We start from the raw sequence: 13127 nt of genomic DNA on the forward strand, positions 1-13127 counted from the left end.
TTATTTAAAATTTTCTTATATTAACACCTACCTATAGTTTTTTTTAAGTTAAATTTATTCAGATTGGTCCACTTCATCTTTAGTGAAAGTATGAAAAAAAGTTTAAATTTTCATGATAATAGCCCAAAAATGAGTAAAAATTGATAAAAAATGGGAAAATCATCAAAATTGGGTACTTTTAAATGGCTCTAGCAAAAAAAGAATTGCATCACCATATGATTTGTTCTTCACCAATTATTTTTTTACAGCCATATCAACCCAAAAATAGGGCTAAGAAAAAAAGCGGTGGTCTTGCAGTGGTGTGCTTGAGATCGTGGGTTCGACTCCCGACTTGTTCAAATGGAAGTTAAAAATCGATATTTGTTGGGTTTTTTTTTTTTTCGTCAAGCACGCAGCATTTACGAGTTAGATCAGGGATAACTCGTATTCAGAATGCAGTGTCTGTATAGGGTAATATGATAAACTGAGCACTGTACCGTTTGAGTTAGAAACCCAACCCAGCGTTTCAGTCTAGTACAAAGCATAGTATATTCAAATATGATTAGCATGTTATCGTCATGAATATGCATGTTATACTTGCCCTGGAGATTAAGAAGCCACCAACCAATCAAAACTTTGGTTGGTTCCTTCCGTAAAATATTCTGAAGGCCTTTGGAATATACATACAATTACATTGTCAAACTTATCAAATAACAACCGGGTACCAGTTTATTCAAAAATATACTAAGGATTTCTTTTGCGGAAGTACTTAATCTGGGTGATGACGTTGCAATGAAATCTCGGTTTCATCAGAGCGAAACAGCCTTCATTCAGGGTCTCCTTCATTACACTCATCTTAAAACAATAACAGAAGAAATGAAATGAAAACTATTTAATTAAGTATATGCATCCATTACGTGCACTTGGCATCCAATGGCTTAGGTGACAAAATCTTCACTTTCTTCTTTTTTCATCCTGATCACCCTAGAAAACAAAATGGAATAAATTTAAATGATTCTTTCACGTATAACAGTTACTGTAATAGACCATTGTATTTTTTTGTAAATATTGACCTCTGGTTAGTTTGGCTTCATAACTGTTTATTTTTTGTATTTTTGAGAAAATTAAAGACGCAAGGCTCATTTGACAAATGGCTATTTTAGTATCCGCAGTTAAAGTTGAACTGTCAGATGTAATTAAGACAAGTAACGATGTATTGGGATGTAGGGTAATAACATTTAGTTATGCTTATTTGTTTTGTCAGAGTGAACGTATTTAAACTTTCTGATAAAGGTCAGTTGGTCGAGATATTGGCTGATTGTGTATCAGCTGTGATACTGTATGATGTGATTTTTCCTTGAAGTCTTGACTCAGTAAAGATTCTGGAGGACTTGTATTTAAAGTTTATAGCTAACTTTGTCAATAAGTCTGAAGTAATGTGCATTTGTGAATAAACTTGTCAATAGATATTATTTAGTTAATGGGATTTACCACTGTATACATTTGTCTTGCCATAGTATGGTTATAAAATTGAGAATGGAAATGGGGAATGTGTCAAAGAGACAACAACCCGACCATAGAACAGACAACAGCAGAAGGTCACCAACAGGTCTTCAATGCAGCGATAAATTCCGGCACCTGGAGGCGTCCTTCAGCTGGCCCCTTAACAAATATATATACTAGTTCAGTGATAATGAACGCCATACTAAACTCCAAAATTGTACACAAGAAACTAAAATTAAAAATAATACAAGACTAACAAAGGTTAGGGGCTCCTGACTTGGGACAGGCGCAAAAATGCGGCGGGGTTAAACATGTTTATGAGATCTCAACCCTCCCCCTATACCTCTAGCCAATGTAGAAAAGTAAACGCATAACAATACGCACATTAAAATTCAGTTCAAGAGAAGTCCGAGTCTGATATCAGAAGATGTAACCAAAGAAAATAAACAAATAATACATAAATAACAACAGACTACTAGCAGTTAACTGACATGCCAGCTCCAGACTTCAATTAAACTGATTGAAAGATTATGTCTTCATCATATGAATATCAGGCACAATCCTTCCCGTTAGGGGTTTAGTATCATACCATCATAACATATATGAGAAGAACATAACCCATGTCATGCCAACAACTGGTTTTTAAATAAATGTGTTTAGTGCCGATGCAAAGACCCTATAAGTGAATCAATATTAACGCCAAAATATGCAATCTTTAATGACCTGACAACAGTATCGTAACTATATCCCTTCTTAATAAGTCTATTTAAAGGTTTTGTTAGCTTCAGAGGTGAATACTGACATTTTTGTCTTTATAAAGAATATTTCCATAAAAAATTGGATGTGAAATACCTGAACGTATAAGAAGTCTGCATGTTGAGCTATATTTACGAATGATGTCCTTATACCGATGATAAAATTTAGTAAATGTTTTGCCTAGTTTGTGATATCGAAAACCCTGGTGTAATAATTTTTCAGTAATACATAAATGTCTCTCGTTAAAATCTAAAACATTGTTACATACACGAGCGAATCGTACAAGTTGAGATATATAAACACCGTAAGATGGTGACAAGGGAACGTCACCATCTAAAAATGGATAATTAACGATAGGAAATGAAAAATCATCTCTTTTATCATATATTTTAGTATTAAGCTTTCCGTTAATGATATAGATATCAAGATCGAGGAAAGGGCAGTGGTCATTGTTAGTATTAGCTTTATTTAAAGTAAGCTCAACAGGATAAATTTCTTTAGTATACATACTGAAGTCGTCATTATTGAGAGCCAAAATATCATCTAAATATCTAAAAATATTATTAAATTTGTGTATCAGATGTTGTTTCGATGGGTCTTTGCTGATTTTTGTCATAAATTTCAACTCGTAGCAATACAAAAAAGGTCCGCAATAAGTGGTGCACAGTTAGTCCCCATTGGAATTCCGATAACCTGACGATATACGGAATCTCCAAAGCGAACAAAAATGTTATCTAGTAAAAATTCAAGGGCATATATAGTATCAAAGCATGTCCAATTGACATAGTTTTTTTGTTTATTGCTACTAAAAAATGACCTAAAAGAGTTTGAACATATATATTCACATTCTGACTTTTCAAATGCCCATGTCTGTCTGTCTGTGTCGTTCCACATAACAGTATGCTCATAAAGACGTCCAATAGCACCAAATTAAACTAGCCAGGTCAGTGGATGTCTCAAGTTAGATCTTAATGTTTATTTTTATTTCGGGAATAACGGTGTTGATGGTAGATGTTTGATAGTCCCTGTAAATTGTATTCGCATTTTACTAGACTCAGGACAATTAAGAGCTTTACATGGGATATTGTCGGTACGTTGACATATGTACGGCTTATTTATTTTTCGTTGGGTTCCTGTCTCAATAAAAAATAGCCCGCATCACCTTCTATTGGTGATAAAATAACTATAAGTACATATTTCAGAATAAATAGCACAGTCACTTAGTACATGTTGAAAACAAAACAAAAATACGAAACAATTTAAAATTGCTTTTATGGCATCAGTCTTAAAGGTACTATCAATTAAAGTGTTGAAAAAAAACAAAAAAAAAACAATCAGTTTAATTATTACATATCATAACATTATAAGTTAAAACATCATAACTGAAAATATATAATAACGAAAAACTTTTTAAACGTATTAATTTTTTCTATCTTTTTAAATGTTTTGTTTGTTTCCTTGATTTGTATCTTCTAGATTAATTTATGAGATTTTAACATAAGTTACTGTAACCTACATTTATGTTCTATCTGAGGGTCTGTAGAGGGTTTACAGAATAGAGAGATAAACCTCCAGAGAATAAAGGACAACAACATTAAAGAAAAGGGTTAAAAGGGTACATGATAAAAAAACACAGAATGATAGTTTCTAACAAATAAAGAATAGAGTAAAATGGGCAAGAAAAAAGTAAATAAAGAATAGAGAACACATACCGCAAAACTTAATTATACAGAAACGAGGACATTCTCATGCATCCTATCAGTGGGATAGATAACAAAAATAAAGAACATACCGTACAGTAACAAACACAATCTATTCCATTGGGTATATAACTACATCCCTTATATGAACAATCGTCTATGATTCTCTGGGAACAGTCTTTATCTGCATTTCTCTTCTCAGCAGCTAGAATGATGATAATCATAATGAAAGGCACAATATTAATATATCATTTTAATAGGGCACCGAACAAAGTTAATCTAAATGTAAAGATTTATTTAACTCAACTAAAAAAGAAATGTTAACATGTACGACACTTGTGTAGTACTTTGTTCGGAACTAAATTCGGAAATTCGAAAATGCAACTAAGCAAATTCAACAATCTCTTAGTGTTCCTAATGACGAGTTTGATCTAAAAATGTGTACGAGCATCACGACGGATGCCACTGGTCGAACAGGATTTGCAATGCTGTGCGGCTCTTTCCGTTTCTTTCAACCATGGCTAAGTCTGGTTTTTTTTTTGTTTTTTTTTTGTTTTTGTTTTTTATCTTTTCTCTGATTGTACTACAATCCTAAAGAATAGAAATAATATACAGAACTTTAGTTTTAGAAATTCAGAAACAATAAAAACTTAAGAGTACCGAAAATAGACCAAGCCAGACGAAAAACAACGTTAAAAGATTTAAACAAAACATGACAGTGTAAATGCGGACATTCTACATTACGTACGTAATAGATTACCTGTGGGTTTCTTATTCGTAAAGTCAAAACAATTCTCGTAATGTTATTTTATACTGTATAAACTATATTTTTCTTCGAAATATGAATAAGAAGATATATATGTAGTCTTATTAGGTTGCTTTAGAATTGTCATATATCTCAAAACCCATTTTTGTTTACATTAGTTGCATGTATTACTATATACCATTTTTTTGTCATGTTTGAATATCCACTTGCTAAATTTACTGACACCCGTGATTGAATTTCAAAATCATATTATTCTAATTCCTAGGTTCTAAGGACTATACAAATTTTCTTTTGAATGGATCGAAAATAAATCAAGAATTAACAATTCACATCATAAGTTTAAGAAATTCAGAAACAAAACAAGACTTAAGGTACTAAAACAAACCAAACGTGACACAAATTGTGGCGAACAAAATAAAAAGATTTAAACAAAAAAAATGACAGTGCATTTGTGAATAATTCTTCATTACTTTAAAGTGGATATTACGGCGGGTTATCATTTTCGCGATATGAATGGACGACCTTTTTGCGATAAGTTTAAATTCGCAAACTGAATGATAAATTCACATTTATACTGTTGATTTCTAAAATTAATTCGCACGGGGGATAATTTTGTGCATCTACGTTATCGTGAAATAAGCGAAAATTTCCACGTTCAAAGTATATAGTTGATTACACGTGGGTTTCGAGCAAAAATATACATTATGTGCACTATTAGAAAACACAATTCTTGTACTGTATAAAATATTTTTGTGTAGAAAATATGAATAAAAGGATATATACTAGGTTTAACCACTTTTCTTCTAAGGAAATAACCCACTAATGGTACACTTTACTTACCTATTCCGCTTGTAACTTGTTGAACACAGACTAATACAATTATCAAAATAAGCATTACTTTTGCCATGTTTTAACGTTATTGCCAGACCTACTGATACTGAAGTTTAAAGTCAAATGGTGGTCGTATACATTGTATGATACATTTTTATTGAAAATCGAACTTTTCTCTTTGTCAGCAGTTTCAGAGTATAATGTAAATAAAAAAAGATAACGAAACTATAAAATATGATTCTCATTGTAAATATTCTACTGTAGTATGATGAGCATTCGACCCATTAATACCTATGAAATCAAATATCCCCCACAATAAACTGATAAAGCAATACCAGCTGTCTACAGATAAACAAACAATGGATGTCAATAATTATCACGATGCCTCATTAAACGTTATGATTACTTATAAACCTATATGGAGTTATTTTCTTTCAGAATGATAGGTAATTCTTTTAAAGAATCAACACGAACGATACCAAGTTTCAATAAAATGTGCTTCAAGGCATAAAATAATGACCTGTGTAAGGTGATGGTAAAGGCAAAAAAATTCTTTTCTCCGTTAATTAGACTGAAGTACCAGGAAGCTTCTGCTATTCATATTACATGTACATTACAATTTTGTGCTCACTTCGTGGTATTCTCATTTTCATTGGAGGCCTGCCACGTACTTTATAAATGGGGAAAGGAGGATGGAGGTGTTATAACATTTTACCCCGATTGTACTGCTAGATAAAATGGCATTTTGTACAATTAGAGGGTTATTTCCTTTTATTCATATTTTCTACACAAAAGTTATTCTGAATTGTTCATTAAAATAAAAAATTAAAAAAATCTGCTTTTCCGGGTAAAAATGTCATGTAACAAAAGAAAAAAACATAGTACCCCCTTTCATAAAGTTAATTTAATGAATTACTTACAAAGTGACTTGTATTTTTCATACACCGTAACAATTCATTTGTTTCTTGCTTCATGCAATAACAATTAAATTTTTATTGTAACTGGAATTTTGAAAGTTTATATCTATATTAATTAGAGAGTTTTATTTATCTATTTATCTATAAAACCAGGTTCAATCCACCATTGTCTACATAAGAAAATGCCTGTACTAAGTCAGGAATATGACAGTTGTTGTCCATTCGTTTGATGTGTTTGTGCTTTTGATTTTGCCATTTGATTAGTGACTTTCCGTTTTGAATTTTCCTCGGAGTTCAGTTTTTTTGTGATTTAACTTTTTTTCACATCATACATGAGCCGTAGTGTGTATTTAAACATAAACGCATAATTAAAGGATATCTTATTATAAAGAGATCGGTAAAACTATAGAATACAAATCATGCAAGTCTTTGCAGAAAATAATATTTTTTGGACGGTATATAAGTCAGATAATGCATATTCTGAGGTGTTTAATTGTCATATAACAAACCTTGGGGTGTACGGATTGGCCAAAGAAAGACCTCCCTACGGTCGGTCTTTCGTTTGATCAATCCAGATACCCCTCGATGTGTTAAACGACAAGTAAAACCTTAAAATATGCATGATCTATAACAGAACGAAAAATCAAAATAAATTCAATTTTGTTACATACAGATATAGATGATTGAAATAATGTAACTGTTCTGTAGTTGTGTCCACTGAACGATTGTTTTGGAGAGAAGGAAGGGGTTGTTGTTGCGGACTTTTAGTTTTGTATGTGTGTGTGTTTCAGATATTTGTATTATGGTAGTGATTACGATAGGGACAGTAATTTATTGGTAAATCGATGGATACATAGAGGAATACTGAGTACAACAAACACTGTTACATGTCGCAGACAAATTCTAGAACTAGTATTCCGACAATTACATAGTAAAATAAGACAATCTAAAAAGAAAACACAGCAAAGCAACTCACAGATAAACAAAAAGTATACAAACAATAGATAGAAAACAGATTGAGCAATACGAACCTCAACAAAAACAGAAAGCGAACCAAAATATAACAGAAAGGTTTCATTATATTTCAAAATTTGAAAACAATATAACATAAATTACTTATTTAATACCAGTTGTGTGCAGACGTAAAACATATTATGATGCTTCATTAAAATTAATGATTGCAAAATGAAAAATTTAATTTACAGATATTAGTATTCTAAGTAAGTAGATATAAGAAGATGTGGTATGAGACAACTCTCCATCCAAGTCACAATTTGTAAAAGTAAACCATTATAGGTCAAAGAACGGTCTTCAACATGGAGACCTGTAAGTACACCAGTTGGTTTTTATGGGCGGATACTACACGTTGTTACTTCTTAATGTTTATCTATTCTTTTTTTCTATTGGGATTTGTTGTTGTGCTATGCTAACCTTTGTTTATGACCATAAAGACATGTTTTGTGCTAACACCAGCTTTATTGTCTTTGTCACAGAGAGGTGAAAGATACCAGAGGGACATTCAAACTCATACATGTCATAAGTCGAAATGAACTGACAACGCTAAGGCTAAATAAGAAAAAGACCAACAGACAAACAGTAGTACACAAAACACAACATAGAAAACTAAAGACTGAGCAACACGAACCCCACCAAAATATGGGGGTGATCTCAGATGCTCAATATTGTTTCGTATATAAAAGGAACCAGATTCGTAACAATTTTTTTGGTAATATTGTCTTCAAACGTTTTTTTTTTGTTCAGTTCCAGGTATTTGTATGATCGCGAATATAGTAGTATAATAGTAAGACCCCCTTTTAAAAAATCCTGGATCTGCCCCTATTTGAAGTCCTCCTTTAAATACTGATTATTGTATGGAAGCAATCCGTGAAAGCTAAATTATCTCTCTGTACATAATCATGATAATGTATATGTTTTTTTGATATTGATAATTCATATGTTTAAAAAGTAAAATAAAAAAAATACCGAACTCAAAGAAAATTCAAAACGGAAAGTCCCTTATCAAATGACAAAATCAAAAGCTCAAACACATCAAACGAATGGAAATCAACTGTAACTATACTTTTGTTATTCTCGACCATTACACCTATATACTTATATAAACAACAGGCACTGTTGTTTAGACATCAATGATATAAGCGTCTTCAGTAAATTACTGAGTGATATCCCTTTTTGCAGGCTTTCAAAAGCTTTATTTACAAAAAATATTTATATACTGTAAAACAAACTCTGTATCATCTTATTATAAACAAACACGCTTAAAACAAAGCAAGCATACACACAAGAGCTCCCTCTACATTTGTTCTCTTACGATTCGATTGAAAATACGAATAGATCGTGCTCACCTGTTAAAAGTAAATAACAGCTTACCTATACCAGCAGCGTTATGCTGAGGGTAAGGAGGAAGCAAGAATATTTTTTATCATTTTTTCCAATATTTAGTGTATCTGTATGCTTACAATGTCGAGATGCTGACAATTTCATTTATATATGGAAAATGTATGAACAATCCATAGATCTTTTCATGTAAGTACTTTACATTAACATTAAAACAGAAGAAAAGAAAATAGGACGATTGTAGATACACCATGTGCACGATGTTGTTAGTACTTACATAATAGTTTTACTTTTCAATTAAACATAATCACGTATAATTGTTTGTTTGGTGTTACATCTGGTATACAAATACAATTATTCAGGTTTGCAAATTCTTAAGTAATTACTTGATCCTAACATTTAGACGGAAACAAGGATGTTTTATTAAACACGAAGTTTTCGGTACTTTGTATCACAAATACAATTTTTTATGTTGCAATTAATTGTTGTAATTTTCCATTCTTAATGCTATACAACTTTGTATTTCATGTGGCCTTCCAATTCGAGAGCCACCAAGGAGTCAGACGTAGACGAAACGCGCGTCTGATATACAAAATTGTAAGCCTGGTAATTTTGATTAGTTTTTGCATTACCTAACATGTAAATAATTGTCTCTATCATATGTTTATTGGTATAAAAAAAATTCAAATTAAAAAATGTGTATTTATATTATATCATTTATGCACATTTTCTAAAGTGATTTTCGATGAAAAAGGGTTTGAAAGATTACAAAGGGAAATTTAAACTCAGAGGTCGACGACAAACTGACAACTGTTTGCCAGAAAATAAATCGACGAAAAGACAATCAACAGTCTACATCTCGCAACATTGAAAATAAAAGACTAAGCAACATGACCCCACCAAAATATAAGGGGTCATCGCATGTGCTTCAGAAGGGTAATCAGATCCTGCTCTACATGTTTCATTCATCGTATTGCTGAATTAAGTACGAACCGGTGATAAATCTAATTTGGTAGGTCATATTCGTGGAAAAGAGGACGGAATTGTGGTAACGACAATTGGTACATACAAATCCTAACATAGAAAACTAAAAACTGAGCAACACAAATCCCACCAGGAAACCGAGTTGATCTCTGGTGCTCCTTAAGGATGAGCAAATCTTCAAACATGTAGAACCTATCGTGAAACCAGTGTTATCATTATATAATTATATAATGTTATTGACAGTTGATACCTGACATATAGTTTAAAACATTGAATTGATGTTTATAACTGTTTTAAGAAGGATTATGTTCAAGGTATGATTCTAAGTGCATTGCATTGCTTAAATACCTGAATACAAGACATTTATATTTCCTCACTCATATCAATATATTCGTCGATTTGTTTTTCAAAATGACTTTTAAGACCGTATGTTGGTCTCAAGATATCTTTTCTGGATTTACAGTATTTTAGTTATGCTGTCTCGTTTAGGTATATATAAAATCTCTTTGATACATATTTCGTAAAGTCAACTTCCATTACATAGGATTTAATGTTTACAATATTCACCTACGTTGTATTCTTTGATAGTTCATACAGCGACTAATTTGAGGGAACGATAGTTTTTTACATAACAATTTTTACTTTACAGAAAGTCGTCAAAATACTATCAAACAGTTTTTCTGATTATTGTCAAAATTGTCTTTTCGACTTTAACCCAAGGTTTACTTGCTCATATCAATAATTTTGTATATTGGTTATCCAATATGTCCTATCTTAGATATCAATGGAAATGTCAACTTTAAGCCGAGAACATATTCGTAATTTGGCATTCAAATGGGTATAGATTATTCCAGGTAAAATATTGAAGAGAAATGTATTCAAAACGGACAAAAAGACAAGAAGTATTACAACAAATGAAAAAAGTAAATAACGGGACAACAAAAAACCATAAGTCTTAGTATGACGGGAAAAAAGAACAAATAAACAACAGTTGATAAAACACAAAATAGTGAGTTCAAAAATAACACTCAAACGCTATACAAGACCTTGATTAAAGATGGAAAATTCGGAAAGATAAAGAGTTTAAGCGGATTAGAAAAAAAAATAATTTATGCAAATAAAAAAATATAGAATATGTTACAGTTACCAACGACCATATGAACCATTTGTAAATATTTGTCCTATGCAAAAGGTAGAATAGACCGTTTAAACCATTAGAAAAAGAACCTAAAGCAATAAAAAAAAGAGACCCCCGAAAAAAAAATAAAATAAAAAAAAACTAAAAAAGCCTAATTTCATACACAAAATCTAGTTCCACTATTTGGTATTTGTTTTGCACATGGCATTTTTTTTCTTGGACCTATTTGTTCTATGCTCTCAAACGTGTTATATTTGTGGATTACCAAATGTATGACAGAAAGTTACCCAAAACCAGGTGTAGTACACACGGAAATGATATCATATGGTTTTCATGATACATTCAGATAAAGATAAATTGAATTAATTTTATTTATAAAGTCCTGACAGTGGCGTAGCTAGGTCCTTATATTTCTAGTGAGGCAAATGAGGCCAATGCATCGGTGCGGGCCACTGACCTGAATGCTTCTGTGGAGCAGATAGTTCAATTCAAAAAACAAAAAACCCTTGTTTCAACATTTACAGATAAAAATGTGATTTTTTTAATGTTTGTTTAATGTCTAGTGGCAAATAGTCTGTACACATTCAGGTCTAGAAAAAATTGCAATAAATCCAGTTGAAGGTGCCCCCTCATCACCAGACATGACAAATATCCCAAACATGACTCATTCAGATCATCATACTAGTGACAATAGCAATAGTACACATACACAGCCATGTTCAGTTCTCCGTAAAGACATTTTGGATTTTGATGACTCTGAACAACACTGTCTCATTTCAAAATGTGAAACTAATGGCTGCAAAACTTGTGAAATTTTAATAACAGACGCTCAATTCACTAGCAATTTAACTAAACAGTCTTACTTTACAAGAAGTTACGATGATCTGAATTGTAAATCTATAAATGTCGTCTACGGATTAGAGTGTAACCTTTGTGGATTAGTTTACTTCGATCGGTGAAACGAAAGGAAGGCTAAACAAACGTATGTGCGGCCATAGATCAGATATCAACCTCAATGCAAACGACATTCTGTACCAGCATTTTAATCAGCCTGATCATTCCATCGTTTCTATGACAGTTCGTATAATCGAAAAAATATACCACAAGACTAACAATCCTCAACTTGCAACGCCTCTCCGTAGACAAAAAGAGGACTACTGGATTCGACAATTGGGAACTGCGACACCATATGGTTGCAATGACAAAATTGATGGTATAGGTATTCTATCTAGTCCTTCCTGTAACTCGGTGAATGTGATAAATATTTTCAATTCTACTCCTCGACGTAGACGCAGTCATTGTCATCGTCATTATACACCACCTACTTTGCATGATGTCTCTATTAATGACTTGCTGTCATTTATACAAAAGCCGTTAGGTATTCATCACATTCGCACGAAACTGTATTCATTACCCCTTTGAAAACTTCATTCTCTGTTCAATTTATGTTTGGAAACCACTGTTACAAACCCTTATTCAAACCAATACAAACTTACAGCTATCATTTTGGATATTGCAAATCACAGTATTTTCAAACCAGTTCGCATTGGAAAAGATGAAAAAGGGTAAAGATCTTTTCTTAAACTTTCCTTTGCCAACAAAGGTCTCGATGGCGTCAACTTAGGCAATATCCTTCATCATAAATTAGTTCAGTCAAATATACCTCCTTATTTTAAAGATCAGTCTGTACCAATAATTTCTTATACCTTTACCAAACCAATTGCAACTAAAATTTTCAATTACAAACACGTTTTGCAGGATCTCAACATTGACGACTTCAAGTCTAAACCTCCTGATTGCACCTGTGCTAGTTCCCAATTCACATATAATCCGGCTGGCCACGTTATTACCGGAGACCTCAACATTGTCAATAACACTTCCCTGCGAAATTTGTTATCCAAAGGTCCGAAATATCGTGAGCCTAAATCCATCTGGAAATACAACTTCAAAATACTGATGGATTCAGTCGAGGATTATGCCAGGCAGTGGGCTAAACGCGAGAAAGAAGACGTAGATACTCTTTCCGAATGGATTAAAGCTGTGAGGTCGTTGATACAAATCCGAATTAAGAAACTAAATGGGCATATCAATACCCACGCTACATCAATTTTTAAAGACCCAAATGTTGCAAAACACTTGTCATACCTCCATGACAAATATGTTGTTGTCCCCGCAGATAAAGCCCCAAACAACATCGT

At 32.4% G+C, this 13127-nt stretch overlaps 1 long non-coding RNA gene across 1 annotated transcript; it reads right to left on the reverse strand.

The window, feature by feature from the left end:
• Positions 1–856: 856 nt before the first annotated feature.
• On the reverse strand, positions 857–5696 carry LOC127722037 (uncharacterized). The gene is made up of 3 exons (XR_007991615.1): positions 5545–5696; positions 4031–4143; positions 857–963 (listed from the first exon to the last, which is right to left on the reverse strand). It is a non-coding gene; the product is annotated as an uncharacterized LOC127722037 (long non-coding RNA).
• Between the last annotated feature and the right edge of the window lie 7431 nt (positions 5697–13127).

The sequence above is a fragment of the Mytilus californianus genome, unplaced genomic scaffold (assembly GCF_021869535.1).
Source record: "Mytilus californianus isolate M0D057914Y unplaced genomic scaffold, xbMytCali1.0.p SCAF_12, whole genome shotgun sequence".
NCBI classification, from domain to species: Eukaryota; Metazoa; Mollusca; class Bivalvia; order Mytilida; family Mytilidae; genus Mytilus; species Mytilus californianus.